Source organism: Pteropus vampyrus, unplaced genomic scaffold (assembly GCF_000151845.1).
Source record: "Pteropus vampyrus isolate Shadow unplaced genomic scaffold, Pvam_2.0 Scaffold87, whole genome shotgun sequence".
In the NCBI taxonomy this organism is placed as follows: Eukaryota; Metazoa; Chordata; class Mammalia; order Chiroptera; family Pteropodidae; genus Pteropus; species Pteropus vampyrus.
In genome coordinates, this window is record NW_011888868.1 from 6,672,433 (window position 1) to 6,686,005 (window position 13,573).

The 13,573-nt window shown below is 41.3% G+C and overlaps 1 long non-coding RNA gene across 1 annotated transcript; it reads left to right on the forward strand.

The window, feature by feature from the left end:
- The first annotated feature begins 101 nt into the window (after positions 1–101).
- On the forward strand, positions 102–12,653 carry LOC111742151. Its single transcript, XR_002781214.1, has 3 exons — positions 102–584; positions 6,788–7,086; positions 8,399–12,653. It is a non-coding gene; the product is annotated as an uncharacterized LOC111742151 (long non-coding RNA).
- The last annotated feature ends 920 nt before the right edge of the window (positions 12,654–13,573 follow it).

A 13,573-nucleotide genomic window follows, 5' to 3' on the forward strand; every position in this document is an offset into this window, starting at 1 on the left:
CCGTACGGCTTTACGTCACGCGAGCGTGAGCCGCCAGGCTCCGGAGGGCTCAAACTGCGCATGTGCATAGGTGAGGGGTAGGGAGCAGGCCGGATGCCCACGCGGCCGAGCTGATTGCTTCCTTTGTTCTCACGGATAGGATGCCGACTCTGCTTCGGTATCCGGGATGAGTGGAGGGAGTTTCGCCGTTCTGATTTTCTTCACAATGTGCGCTAATAATTTGTTAGGGGCAGTGCAGCAATACATTAAGGTATGCAATCAAGCCTACGAAGAGTCAAATTGTGAACAAGACAGTTGACCTTAATAAGTCTATTTATTCATGCGTGAAATGGTGGCACCTACCTGACAGTATTTTGAGAATTTAAATGGACGTTCCTAGCCGAATGAAGCACACAGTTGGAGTATACGCATTACCCTAAGTGATTCGTGCCTCTAGGTTATTTCCTTCCCTCACTTAAGAGTCAAGAGACCAAGAACAGAGCCCTACGATAGAACCACTTTGGAAAACTTCCACAGTGTATACAGGAGCTGTCCTGATCTTGCGATTCAGCAATTCCACTCCAAGAGTAATACACCCACCAAAGGTTTGTACTAGAATATTTATAGCAGCCAAACACCAATAATCCAAATATCCATGAGTAGTTGTACAGGTAAATTGTGGTTATACAATGAACTTCTACACAGCAATAGGAAATAATTACTGATAAATGCAACAACCTAGATGATTATCACAGATATTGTTAAATCAGGCACAAAAGAGAACGCTGAAAGATTCTATCTATGTGAAGTACAGAATACAACTTTAAAACAAGTATGTTGTCTTCTAACTTTTGGAAAGTAATTTGGCACTATGAATCAAGATTCTTAAAAATATTTATTAGTTTTGACTCTAATCCTTATAAAAATCTACCTTAAGAATTGTCTAAGTAAAGGGTGAAAAAGATTTGTGTACAAACCTGTCACGGAGGTAGTATTGATGATAGCAAATAAATGGAAGCAACTTAAATGTCCAACACCAGAAAATGGTTAAATAATAGCACATCATACAACAGAACACTACACAGACATTACAGAGCATACAGTACAAACATTTTATGATGACATCAGAAATGCTTATGATCTAATTTTAGTGGGACATCAATATGAACAAATGTAAATGTGTGCGTGTGTATGTAATGAGAAATAGCTAAATAAATAAAATGGTGGGATTAAGAATGACTCTTTTCCTCAAATACATGTGTTTTGCTTTTGTAATCACCAAGAGTTGAAAAGTTTTGTTTTTTTTTAAGCAGTAACAAAAATTAAAAAAGCAGTAATAGGTTACTGACATTGCATGTTAAATTATTTATTATTAGATATGTCTCTTGGTTACCAATTACAATATCTAATTTCTTGTCCATTGCTTAACATCACACATCACTTGGGAGATTTTTCCACTTCTCCACTTTGGACTAGATTTGGAAGCTACTGGGCATTATTAATAAGTATTAGAACCCTGAACTACTCAGATGTTAGGAATTTAGTCTTCATTCCCTCAATTCCTGGAAGGCAGGGATTATGATAAACTTGGGAGCAACAAGCAAAGATTTGAGAAAGCAAGAGTTTTTTTACTCCAGGCTAGTATTAAAACACAAAGTTCAACTGAGTAAATTTTAAAGATATTGGCTTTATTCAATGATTCATAAATTGAGCAGCATCCAATCTAGCAGATAGAAAAAGAGCTCCCCCAAGAGCTGTACAAAATGAAAGACTTTTATAGGAAGAAGGCAGCAGGAACAAGAAAGTTACACAGATAAAAAAGACTGGTTATGGCAACGTCACCATCCTTAAAAAGGTAGTAGGGGTCTATCAAGCGAATTACCTAACTAGTGCTGATTAGGCAATGTCTAATTGACCCATTTATGATTTCATTTTTGGGAGAGTCAAAACTGTAATTAAATCTCAGTTTGGTGATGTGGGACTTAGCATACATGACTCCATTTGGTGCCTGCTGTCTAGTTTTTAATACTAGGATATATGAGTGTGTATATCCCCTAAAAGAATATGATGGAGGCGGGATTGAGAAGAGCATGGATGGATGGTGTGAAAGAACCTTCAACTCAGTCAACTTATTCATGCAACAAATAGTTACTGCCCTTCATTTCCTCTAACTTCTGGGCACAGAATAAACCAAATTTTAAGGAGTTCCTTGTAGTATGAGACAATTCCATGTCCATGTGATAAGTGTAGGAAGGCAGGAACACTGAAGGAAAGCTAGGGTAGCAGGTAGGATTTTCATGGGCTGAAGAAGGGAGTGGGGTCAGGAAGGTAACCCTAAGGAATCCACTCTTAAGTTGGGTTCTAAAAGTAAGGTAGAAAAGTGACAAGCAGGAAGTCCTTTCTGAGACACAACTATCTCAGAATGGTAGGAAAGGTATTCAAGCATATTAAAGTGTCTTGATCTTTGAAAATCCTTAAAATGTGCTAAATTAAAGGGTCAATCTAATCATAGGTGCTTATCAAAATCGTCATAAAATGTCATCTTAAAAATTTTGTACTGTATACACCTATCAAAATCACCAATCTAATCATGTTCTATTTACACCTCTAATCTTGTGGGTCCTGCCAGGGAAATTTTTTTTAACTGATTTTTTAAATTGATTAGGAGATACACTACAAATATGCAAACAGCCATATTCTACTTCTATAAAATTTTATGCAAGTGATTCACTGTTTTAAAGTAATTAAGAAATAGAGGCATGGAACCATTATAGATTAACTTATAGATTACAGACTTAAGACACATATCAGCCAAATGCAATGGGTAACACTTCTTTGGATCCTGAATTGGATAAACTGATGAAGAAAGGAAGAGAGGTGGGTGGCTCCATACTGCAGTAGCTAGCAGTCTGCTTTACACACAGAAGGTCCTGGGTTCGCACCCCAAGTAGAGCCACAGACCATACCCCGGGTGCCCCAGGCCCTGAGTGTGCGTCCGGAGCGTGTGGGTGGAGACACCCCAACTTCAGAGATCCAGTCCTTAAGGGGATACGGTGACATCCATGGGTCAAGGGTGGAGGTGGAGCAGGGGAGAGGGATTAAAGAAGCGGGGAAAAAAAGGGGAGGGAGGAAAGACATTTTTGAGAAAATAGGGATAGGCATTGGTGTAACCTCACACAAACTTCATTTTTTTTTTAATATAGTTTTTTCTCTAATAACATTGTGACTTACTTGGCTTTAGATGTGTTTCAGCCTCAGGCCCATTAAGACAGAACAACCAGAAAGGATGAGGCCATGGCTGATTCCAGAACCAAACACAATGATCAATTACCTCATCTTCCTCCAATCGTCCAATCAATAGCACCCACAAACCCAACTCCCTTAGTTTCCATGACCTGTATAATCTGTACTCCTTAGACACCTGGGGAGACAGGCCTTTGAGTGATAGCTTGCCTGTGTCTCTTTTGCTTCTTTTGCTGCAAAATCTGCATATATCCCTTCTTTGGCTTAGTTGCTTACAGACAGTTGCTTACGTCCCCCCTCCCCCTTTTTTTGTCCCAATAAAAATGGCAGTTTTTTAGAGACTCATGTCATGGACAATAGACTAGTGGTTACCAGAGGGTAGGGATAGGGGGAGGGGGGACGTAAATGGGGTAAAGGGAGTCAAATATGTGGTGGCAGAAAGAAATCTAACTATGGGAGGTGAACACACAGTGTAAAAATATATATGCCTTACTGTTAAAGTGTACAGCTAAAACTTACTAGATTTCATTAACCAATGTCACCATTAAATAAATAAATAAATAAATAAATAAATAAATAAAATTTTTTTACATGTAATGATATGTGATTAAAATTAAAATTTTTTTCCATTAGATTCTGAAATATTTGTTGGTTAAATGATGTAATATCTAGCATTTGCTTTAAAAGATTTCAGCCAAGGACATCAGTATTAATGGTTAATAAGGACATCCAAAAAGACTCCTCTATAAAAGCAAAAAAAACACTGGCAAAAATTTGTCAAAATCAACCTTTTCCATTTTTTAGGACTTGGGAAATTAAGAATTTTCAACAATCTAAGGAATGCTTATTCAAGAAAAAAATGGTTGAATCTCGTTAAGGGGGAAAGGGAGGGAAGACGGAGATAGACGAAACAAATTGCTTAGGTGATAGGTAAATGAGAGTTCATAATGCTATGCTATTTTTGTGTATATTTGAAATTTTCTTTAATAGGAGATTGAATTTGGGGAGAATGGGTAATACATGCAAATGGCACAAAATTCAAATTACAAAAGGGAAAACTGAAAAAATAATCATTCTCTTGCCCTGTCACTTCTCTGGATGCAGCTATAGTTACTAGTTTCTTGTGTGTCCTTCCAAAGACACATATATGAAACTATTGTATATGTGTACTTCTTTTTCCTATACAAGTAGGATACCATGGAAACTTATCTTGCTTCTCTCATGGCACTATATCTTGGCACTTTTTCTTCTCAGTCCACATATAGCCATATCCTTAGTCTTTTTAACAGCTTCTCCATTTTCTGTTGTATGGTTGAACAATCATTTTGTTAATGAGTCCTCTGCCTTTAGGGTACTTTTAATCTTTTGCTAATGCAACATGCTGTAAACACCATCCTTGTTTGTTCTTTATACATATAAACACAGCTCCAAATATCACATCCCACTGGATTAGACTCTTTGTAGAGATCTTGTTCTTTTAGGCTCAAGATAATTCAGAGTTCTCCCTACCTTTGGGAGGCAGAGAAAGCAAGCCTGCTCAACCCAGTTATCAACTAAAGTATCTGCATTAAAGATCAAAGAAAACAATACATATAGCTTCTTTAAATATACAGTTCTGATGTTTCAAGGAAACACAAACTCAAGTTAGAGTACTGCGTACACATCTACAGATTTGCCTACAAAACATGCTAGGGGAAAAAAAGAACACAGGAACCCATGTTAATGGGCCTGGGTCCAAGTTCTGGTTTTGTCACTGGTAAACCAATGTTGGCCTCCATTGTCTCCATTGAAATGCTTGTTTATAGAATATTGGGGGCACCTAACAAATTCAGTCCCCAGCCCAGGATTTGCCCCTGACTTTGGGCGTACACAAATGCCACCAATTATTAAAGCTTCATCCGATTCATGTCCTAAATACTTTTCTATCACCAGGAATCCCATTAGTCACATAGTCCTGGGTTCAAATCTTTTCTGGAGTTTATGTATTACCTCTGTAATTTACTGACCGCATATTATTGATTTTTTTGAGTTTCAATTTATTCCTTGGTAAAATGGAATAATATGGCTCAGTTTTCAAAATAAATTGCAAACAGACCATATCTCATCTTTACCGCTATCATTCTAGTCCAGAGGTAGACAGACTATGCCTGCAGTCTAGTTAAGAATAGCTTTACATTTTTAAGGATTTTGTTTAAAAAAAAAAACCTAAAAATATGTGATGGAGAGCATATGTAACCCACAAAGCCTTAAATATCCTCTTACCATTTACAGAAAGTTTGTTGACCCTTGCCCTAGTCTAAGCCATGTTTGCTTGAACTATTGCAGTTGCCTAACTGTTCTCTCTGCTTTCTTTTTTTCATCTCAGTTTCTCCTTCCACTCAACTTCAATCCATTTTCTACATTACATCCAACAATGACCTATTTAAAATAAAAATCAGATTTTATTTCTGTCTTACTTAAAACCTTCAGCTAGCTTCCCAATGTTCACAGTGTAAAATCAATTACATTGCAATCTCAGCTCCTGCTAGTGTTCCCTCTATTTACTAGATTATAACCACTTGAGCTTGTTTTCTCCTTATCCATACCCTTTACCCCACACATATCTTTACATTCAGAATCCTTTCTCCTGATCTGTAACTCCTTATTTACCCCTAGATTGTCCTATCCTTGGCAGCTCACAAAGCAGGTCCTCAAAGAAGCCATCCCCAAGCGCCATATCTAATACAGCACATGTTCTCAGGTTAATCTTCTTAGTTGCTTTTTCTTTTCTATCTCTCTCTACTAGAATGTAGGCTTCAAGAAAGCTAGAACCTTTTCATGTTGCTCTCCTTGTACTCAATAAAAGGTGCTGAATGAATTATTAGATATTGAGGTTATAAGAGCATCAGAGGGCAAAAAACATAAGGACCTGTCTTAGAATGTTTTTAAAAATTCCCAAGGGTTGTGGTGAGGTTTCAATAAGATATATAAAACATTTAACAGTGCCTAGCCACAAACATCTGGGCTCAGTGGCAGTCTGCCCTCACTCCTTCTCTATTTTGAATGCAAATACACCTGGGAGTTACAAGACCTGCACTTGTGTGTGTGTGTGTATATGTGTGTGTGTGTGTGTATGAGAGAGAGAAAGAGAAAGAGGAGAGATTCAGCTGGGAAGTACCCCCAGGGCCGGGTCATATCAGTTACTAAAATGTTGAAATACTTCCCTAAGGAACCTCTGATCACTGTAGTTCCCCAGGACCTCACTATGATCTGACAATTAGAGAGTTAATGCCTGACAGTAGTGCTAAGGCCAATGGCCCCTATGTTGTTAAATGTTTTGAGAACCACTCCTGCTTATTGAGAATTAGAAAATGGCAGAAACAAGTTTCTGAAAAAGTAAGTTCTGACTTCTTTGAGAAGAATCCCAGTTTTGTCAAAAACTGATTCTGTGCAATCTTATATAGGGAGGTAAGAAGAGATGGTGGCAATGATAACAATGATGATGATAATGATGATTTAAACCAGACCATTTTTATCTGTCAAGAACAGAACATATTGCTAATGGGTTCATTTTTCCCCTTCACAGAGGCATTCCTCTTCATTTGATCCTGAAATGCAAATAACAGATATTGAAAGCTATGAATTCTAGAGGAAGAGCTGTGGTTTCCCCAGCTGTGAATTTGCTGTAAAAGGGAAGTGTGTAACTTGGAGGAACAACAGCTGTCTGGCACCATAAGAGGAAGTGTTGAAAATATGCTGACCCTTTCTTGGGAGGCTTTGCTGTAACTGAGGCCAATTGCTCCTGTCTACCCAGGGGAGCCCATCCCTAGCCTGGTCAGCAGAGATGAGCATGCAGAATTCGTATGTCTGTAAGGGGAAGGACAGGTGGGTATTTGGCACTTTTCTGTCCAAACTGAAGTAAATTGACCTGGAATAGAAGGCAAGTTCAGTTCTCAAATGTCCCTTTAGGTAGTATAAATGCTTACTTCTTTTTGTATGTGTGTGTGTGTGTGTGTGTGTCTGTTTATTCAAATATTTAATTTTTACTTTGTCAAATCAAAAATATTTTAAGTTTTATATATTTTTCCAGTTTATATTTTTTATATAATCCATATAGTTTTTTATGTATTCCAGATATAATTGGCATATAACATTGTATAATTTTTTCCAATGGTGTGAACTTTTAAGATCTACTTGCTTAGCAACTTTGAAATATATAGTACAGTATTAACCAAAGTCACCATGCTGTATATTACACCCCTCAGGACTTATAACTGGAAATTTGTACCTTTTGACCACTTTCACCCATTTTCCCCTTTCCCTCAATTCCCCACCTCTGATAACCAGCAATTTGTTCTCTGTTTCTAGGAGTTTGATTCTTTTAGATTCCACATATAACTGAGATCATGCAGAAAAAGATCATGTCTTTTTCTAACTTATTTCACTTAGCACAATGCCTTCAAGGTTTAGCCTAATCAGAATATTCTGGTTGTAAACCATTTAGCTCCTAAGAAAAGCTCACCTTTTTAATAGGTGAGTAATATTCCATGAACAATTGACCGTGATATACTACGCTATTTCTTTATTGAAAAAAGAGTAAGAATCAGCTCTGGAAGTAAGGCTTTTTCTGTATTCAGGATATTTGGTGTACAAGATAATTTTCAGAAATGGAATCACTAGGTTTTATGGTACGTGACCCATTTGAGGGGGATGCTTTCATTTATAAAATCCTGCCAAGAACTTCTTCCCTCATCTAGGAACACCACTTCCACCTGCATGCCTCTCCAACTACGTGCTTCCTTGAGGAGCTGCAATGTTTGTATAGCTCTCATCTCTATGACCACTTCCAGGAGTGGGTGTTGGGTGAGGGGACTGATAAACAAAATGGATGCAGTCAGGCTCCCTCCTAGCAAGCCATGTGGTTTCCAGGAGGGCCTTAGCTACAGCGTCCCAGGTGACCTTAGATATAGTGTCCTATGTAACCTTAGATACAGCGTCCTATACAACCTGTAGATTGTGATTGATTATAGTACTGGCCTTAAGCCACTATCGTACACCTTGTTATAAGAACAGCCCTGCCCGTGCAGGCTGGCAAATGGAGGCTCTGGAGGCCCATTTGCCTGTGCCTTGCTGTATTCTGCTATGCCTGGAAAAAGCTATGTTGCATCTGCTGATGGCTCCTCACATATTCTTCCAGCTGCCAGAACTGCGCACCCCAAGCTTCAGTACTCTGAACCTGCAGAACAATTGGCATAGTCGGCAGGATTGCCAGGTAAGGGGATCCTCCACCCCGGAGAAGGAGGAGGAAGGGATGTGGCCCCCACACAGTACGTGGTATCCCATTGCCACAGGTCTTGTGACTTGAACTTCCCCTGAGGAGTGGGAAGAGGTAGATGGCTCCCTGGCCAGTATTGAGAAGGGACTCTGCTTCCTGGAGGGACAACCACCTGAAAGGGCCAGAGTTGCCATTGGCCGCATAGGTTGGCTGTTGCTAACTGCACTGAAACACAACATGGACAAAGCCTTGCAAGAAGCTGCACAGGTCCATGAATTGCATACAAAAGAGGAGGCTCTGGAGGCCCATTTGTAGCAGTTAGAGGATGAGCTGTCCTGTGACTCAGCACAAGACACTGGAGGTGGAAGAGGAGCCTGTAGAAGACACTAGGCAAGTGCAAGCCCAGCCTATTATACACCAGAAGGTGAAACATGAACAGCCCCTAGGACTGGAGGGAGTACAGGCTGGAGGCCTCATCATGACAGAATATACCCCCAACACCCCCTACATCCTTCCTGAGTTAAGGGAGTTGGGGGAGCAATGCTGGCAGAGATCAGGGATGCCTCTACCAGCATAGCTGTTGCATTTGTGGGAGGAAGGGGCAGACAGCATAGTTTGCTCCCCGGATATAATGGAGAGGCTGATCTCCATTATGGTATACCCCTCCCTATGGCAACACCTACAGTTGTCAGCTGGCCCATGGGCAGAGTAATCACACCCTAATGGAGTGGATAACCACTGCTATATGAACTGTCTGGGATGACCCAGGAGAACTACCAGACACAGTGAGTAAATGGCAATCATACGCCAGTTGGTGCAAATCGTCTGTGAGCTGGGAATGCGACAGGCTATCTTCAATTTGAACATGCATGGACCAGGTGATGGACGGTTCACCTATGGAATGAGGGACTTAGGCCTGGGGACTGCACCATCCTCTTCTTTTGGGTTCTTGGTAGCGATCTTGGCCCCCTATGTTGGGCGGCATATCCATGAAGTAACTATGGCAAAGGCCACCCTGGGAGATGTTGAAGAGGGGCGGCAGGACCATGGCAACTGAGGTGTCCAGTCCGCAAGCTGGGAATGCGACAGGCTATCTTCAATCTGAACACGCATGGACCAGATGATGGATGGTACACTGGGCGGAAGTGGTTAATAGTGAGGGAGTTGAGATAAAGGGAATGGTCCCCTATTGTACTGAGACGGCCAATGGTACTTACCCTCTGGGCTGGTTGCCTCAGCCGTTGTGTGCCAATGTAATAGTTGTTACTTCCCCCACACACTGGTAGACAGAAATGAAACATCAGGGGCTGGTCCCCACTTTCCCTCTACCCCCCAGTAGTCTCTGGGTGTGTGGGAACCTTGGGTGGTCATAGGTTGGGTGGACCAGACGCTGTACCTGGGGATGGCTAGATCTCCCTGCCCAAGTGTGGAAGACTTTGCCCAAACCGCCGAGCAATTGAGATGCTTATTATGCCCACTGTGCTTGCGTGATGCGGACACCTCGTTAGTTTTATCCCTTGGCCATTTTCCTGCCTGCTGCAGATGACATTGTAGTTTGAAACACAAATCACGGTTTGGGCTGCCCACACAGCTTGGGCTCTGAATCTGACCCATACTGACTTGAGTCTGCTCACTGATGAAATAATAAAGGACCAAATAAGAAAGGTAGTGCTGCAGAACCAGATGGCTTTAGACATCCTAACGCAGTTTCAAGGAGGAACCTGTGCGATCCTCCACACCCAATGCTGTGTATACATCCCAGACAATAAGAAAAATATTACCCAAGCCTTAAGAGGTCTGAACCAAGAGATACGGCCCATCCAACAACTAACTCTACAGGCATATTAGGCCAACCTCTCCTTGACATGGTGATGAGTCCTTGCTGTCCTTGGGGTAAGGGCCTGTGTCTTGGTTACATGCTGTTGCTCCCTATATTGTTGCTGTGGGATGTGGGTACAAGGGTTGGCCCTATTGTCATGGCCATCAACAAAACCCACAGCTAGGTAAAGGAGGAACCCTGAAGGGGTGGAGTGTTGGGTGAGGGGACTGACAAACAAAATCAATGCAGTCAGGTTCCCTCCCAGCAAGCTGTGCGTTTTCTGGGCTGCCTTAGCTACAGCATCCCAGGTGACCTTAGATACAGCATCCTATACAACCTGTAGATTGTGAATGATTGTAGTACTTGGCCTTAAGCCACTATTGTGCACCTTGTTATAAGAACAGCCCCACCTGTGCAGGCCGTGGGGAGCTGGAGCTGTGCCTGTGCCTTGCTGTGTCTTGCTATGCCTGGATAAAGCTATGTTGCATCTGCTGACGGCTCATCGCATATTCTTCCAGCTGCCAGAAGTGTGCAGCTGGAAGCTTCGGTACCCTGAACCTGCAGAACAGCGGGTTTCTGACACAAACCAGACTATTCAAAGTACTTCTCTGGAATTTCAGAATCTGGGTCCAAAGAGAACCTGCACCAGTCCCTCAGGTGGCAGGATGTCAAGATAATGAAACCTAGGAGCAGTCAGAAGCCTATTCATTGCTCTATGGAAGAAGGTAGACAGTAATGAGTTAGTATAGAGACAAGTGGAGACTAAGAAAAGACACATGGCATTTGAGTGCCTGGTTCCAATTATTCCTGCATGCCTGCCCTTCCTAAAGTTTGGAAATTCAATTTTCTTTCAATGAATACATTGCCCTTTCAATAAGTCCTCCTTTCTGTACTTTTGTTGGGTTTCTAGCACCTTAATAGACTCATAGATAGCCTCAGGCCTCTCCAGACAATCTGACTACATGTCCCATGTTCATTCAACCTCCCATTCTCCAAAATGACTACTTCATACCTTCTCTAATCTCAAACTGCATTTTCCGGTAACAACATGTTTATTACGACAGCACTGTCAAGATTATGAAATGTTCCATACTAAAGCTTGGTGACACAGATATTTGATAAAATGAGCGTATGCTCTGCGGATAAAGGACAGTTAGGCCCACTAGACACAAGGGCTATCTATAGTTAAAGACAAGTGACGCCTGTCTTTGCAGGACCTAATCTACTAGTCTACATGCATGCCCTGTGTTCAAATTCTCTGCCTTCTTTCTTACTAAAACACTGTCTTTGCTCCTAGCCCACCTCTCGGCTTAGTGGAGACCTCCGGGCCCACTTTCCCTTTCTGTTTCTCCCAAACTCTTTCCCGCCTTAGGGAAATTACACTTCACATTCTCTGCCCTGCGGGTTCAACCCCAGACTTCACAGGGCTGTTGCTCATTCATCATTCAGATCTCCTCAGAGCAGCCAAGCTGAAGTAGTTCTTTTGGTCAATTTTTTTTAATTACCTTTCTTCATGCAGTCATCACTTACTGGAAATTATCTTGTTTACTTTATTATCTCCCCTTACTAGACTGTAAACTCCAGAAAGAAAGGATCTTGTTGGCCTTGCTCATCCCTGTATCCTTGGAGCCTGGGACAGTGTTTTAGAGAGCTATTAGGCATTCAGTATATATTTATCCAACTAGTGAATGCCATGTGGAATGTAGCTGAGATACAAGTGGAGAGCATAAGGAAATAAATCTGCAGGAAGTTTAAACTTTAGACAGAGGAAAGACTAAGCAGAGTCTCAAAGGACTAGAAAGCATCTATCAAGTAGAGAAGAGGGAAGGACATTCTAAACAGGGAGAGCAGCATGTTCTGCTCAGGACAGGCAGCACTGGTTGGTTTCAGGAACTTCGAGAAGTTCATTGTGGCAGAACTGTGGGACAGATGGGATATGAAATTATTTCACTATGTATGTATTCACATGCCAGCGTGCTGTCTGGAGCATCATTGCAGATGAAGCCCCTTAAGACACAAAAACCTAGAAATACTGTATTGATAGAATATGCCTGTTACCACCATTACCACCATCACCGCCACCACCAATATGGAACATCACTTGTAAAATTCTTAATCTTTTAGCAGGAAATGAAATAGGACATCACTTGCAGAGTTCTTAATCTTTTTAGTAAACCTGGTTGAGTCCTTTCTTTCTTCCTTTCTTTGAGAAAAGGCCCTCCCTCAAATCCCCTTAATTTACCTGAAACTGGTGTTTCAAGTCCTCTGGCTACTGATAAGGATCACTGGTCCATTGTTAGCAGAAATGGCTATAGGTCAGTCAGGGCCCTTAGAGTCTGAGAGGGGAGGGGACTTTTAGCCCAAAGGTCTTTTTATTCTTTAAGAAATATATTAACCAAGCCTGTTTTCCTTTACTCGCTTAATAGGCAAATCAATAAAGAATATATATGATTTAAATAACAAGTTCATATCTTCCTTTCCTTGTCTAGAGACTGGCACTTCAGCAGGAAACTGAAGACCCTGCCTTGACTAAGGCAGAGAGAGAAAGAGCTCCATGAAACCCCAATAGGCAGGGACTTAGGTCATTCTCAGCAGGAAACAGATACAGAAGAGACCTCCCGTCCCTCAACATCCATACTAATAAGGGGGTTTATGGCTCTTAGAAAAGAGGCAGGAAAGTTAGTTAAGGGGTTTCAAGTCCACCTGCAAATACATTGAGGTCATCCTATTCTAGAAGGGGTTGCCCATAATTAAGCAAGATAGAAGGCATTTTGGGGCTAAAAGTTAACTCATAGAAACAAGTGAGCAGAAAATTGGGTACTAGTTTCAGCCAGTCACACACACCTGCGCAATAAGGACCCCAATGACCTTCAGTTTATCAGCATTGTAATGTGAAGCATATACCCAGAAGTTCATTAACATAATTATAAGACTTAATTCTGGGAATGAATATGCACAGAAAGCAAATGATGAATCACCGAGTCCTGTCAATCTTAGTTGTCAACCAAGGAAGCCCACTTCTCTAAGAAAAGTAACCACCCACAGCAAGTAGGGATAAAAACTCCAAAGGCTTTGTTACCAGGCCTTTGAGCCAATCTTCTCTTGTTCAGGACAGCTTCCACATCTACAAGTGTACTATCGCTTCTAATAAAGCTTTTCTTTTCTGCTGTATTTCAGTGTCTTGCTCAATTCTTTGTTTGAGACATCAAGAACCTGGACAATGTGCCTGGAGGGGAACCCCACTACCACCAAAACAAAAAAGAGCTAATGTATAATTG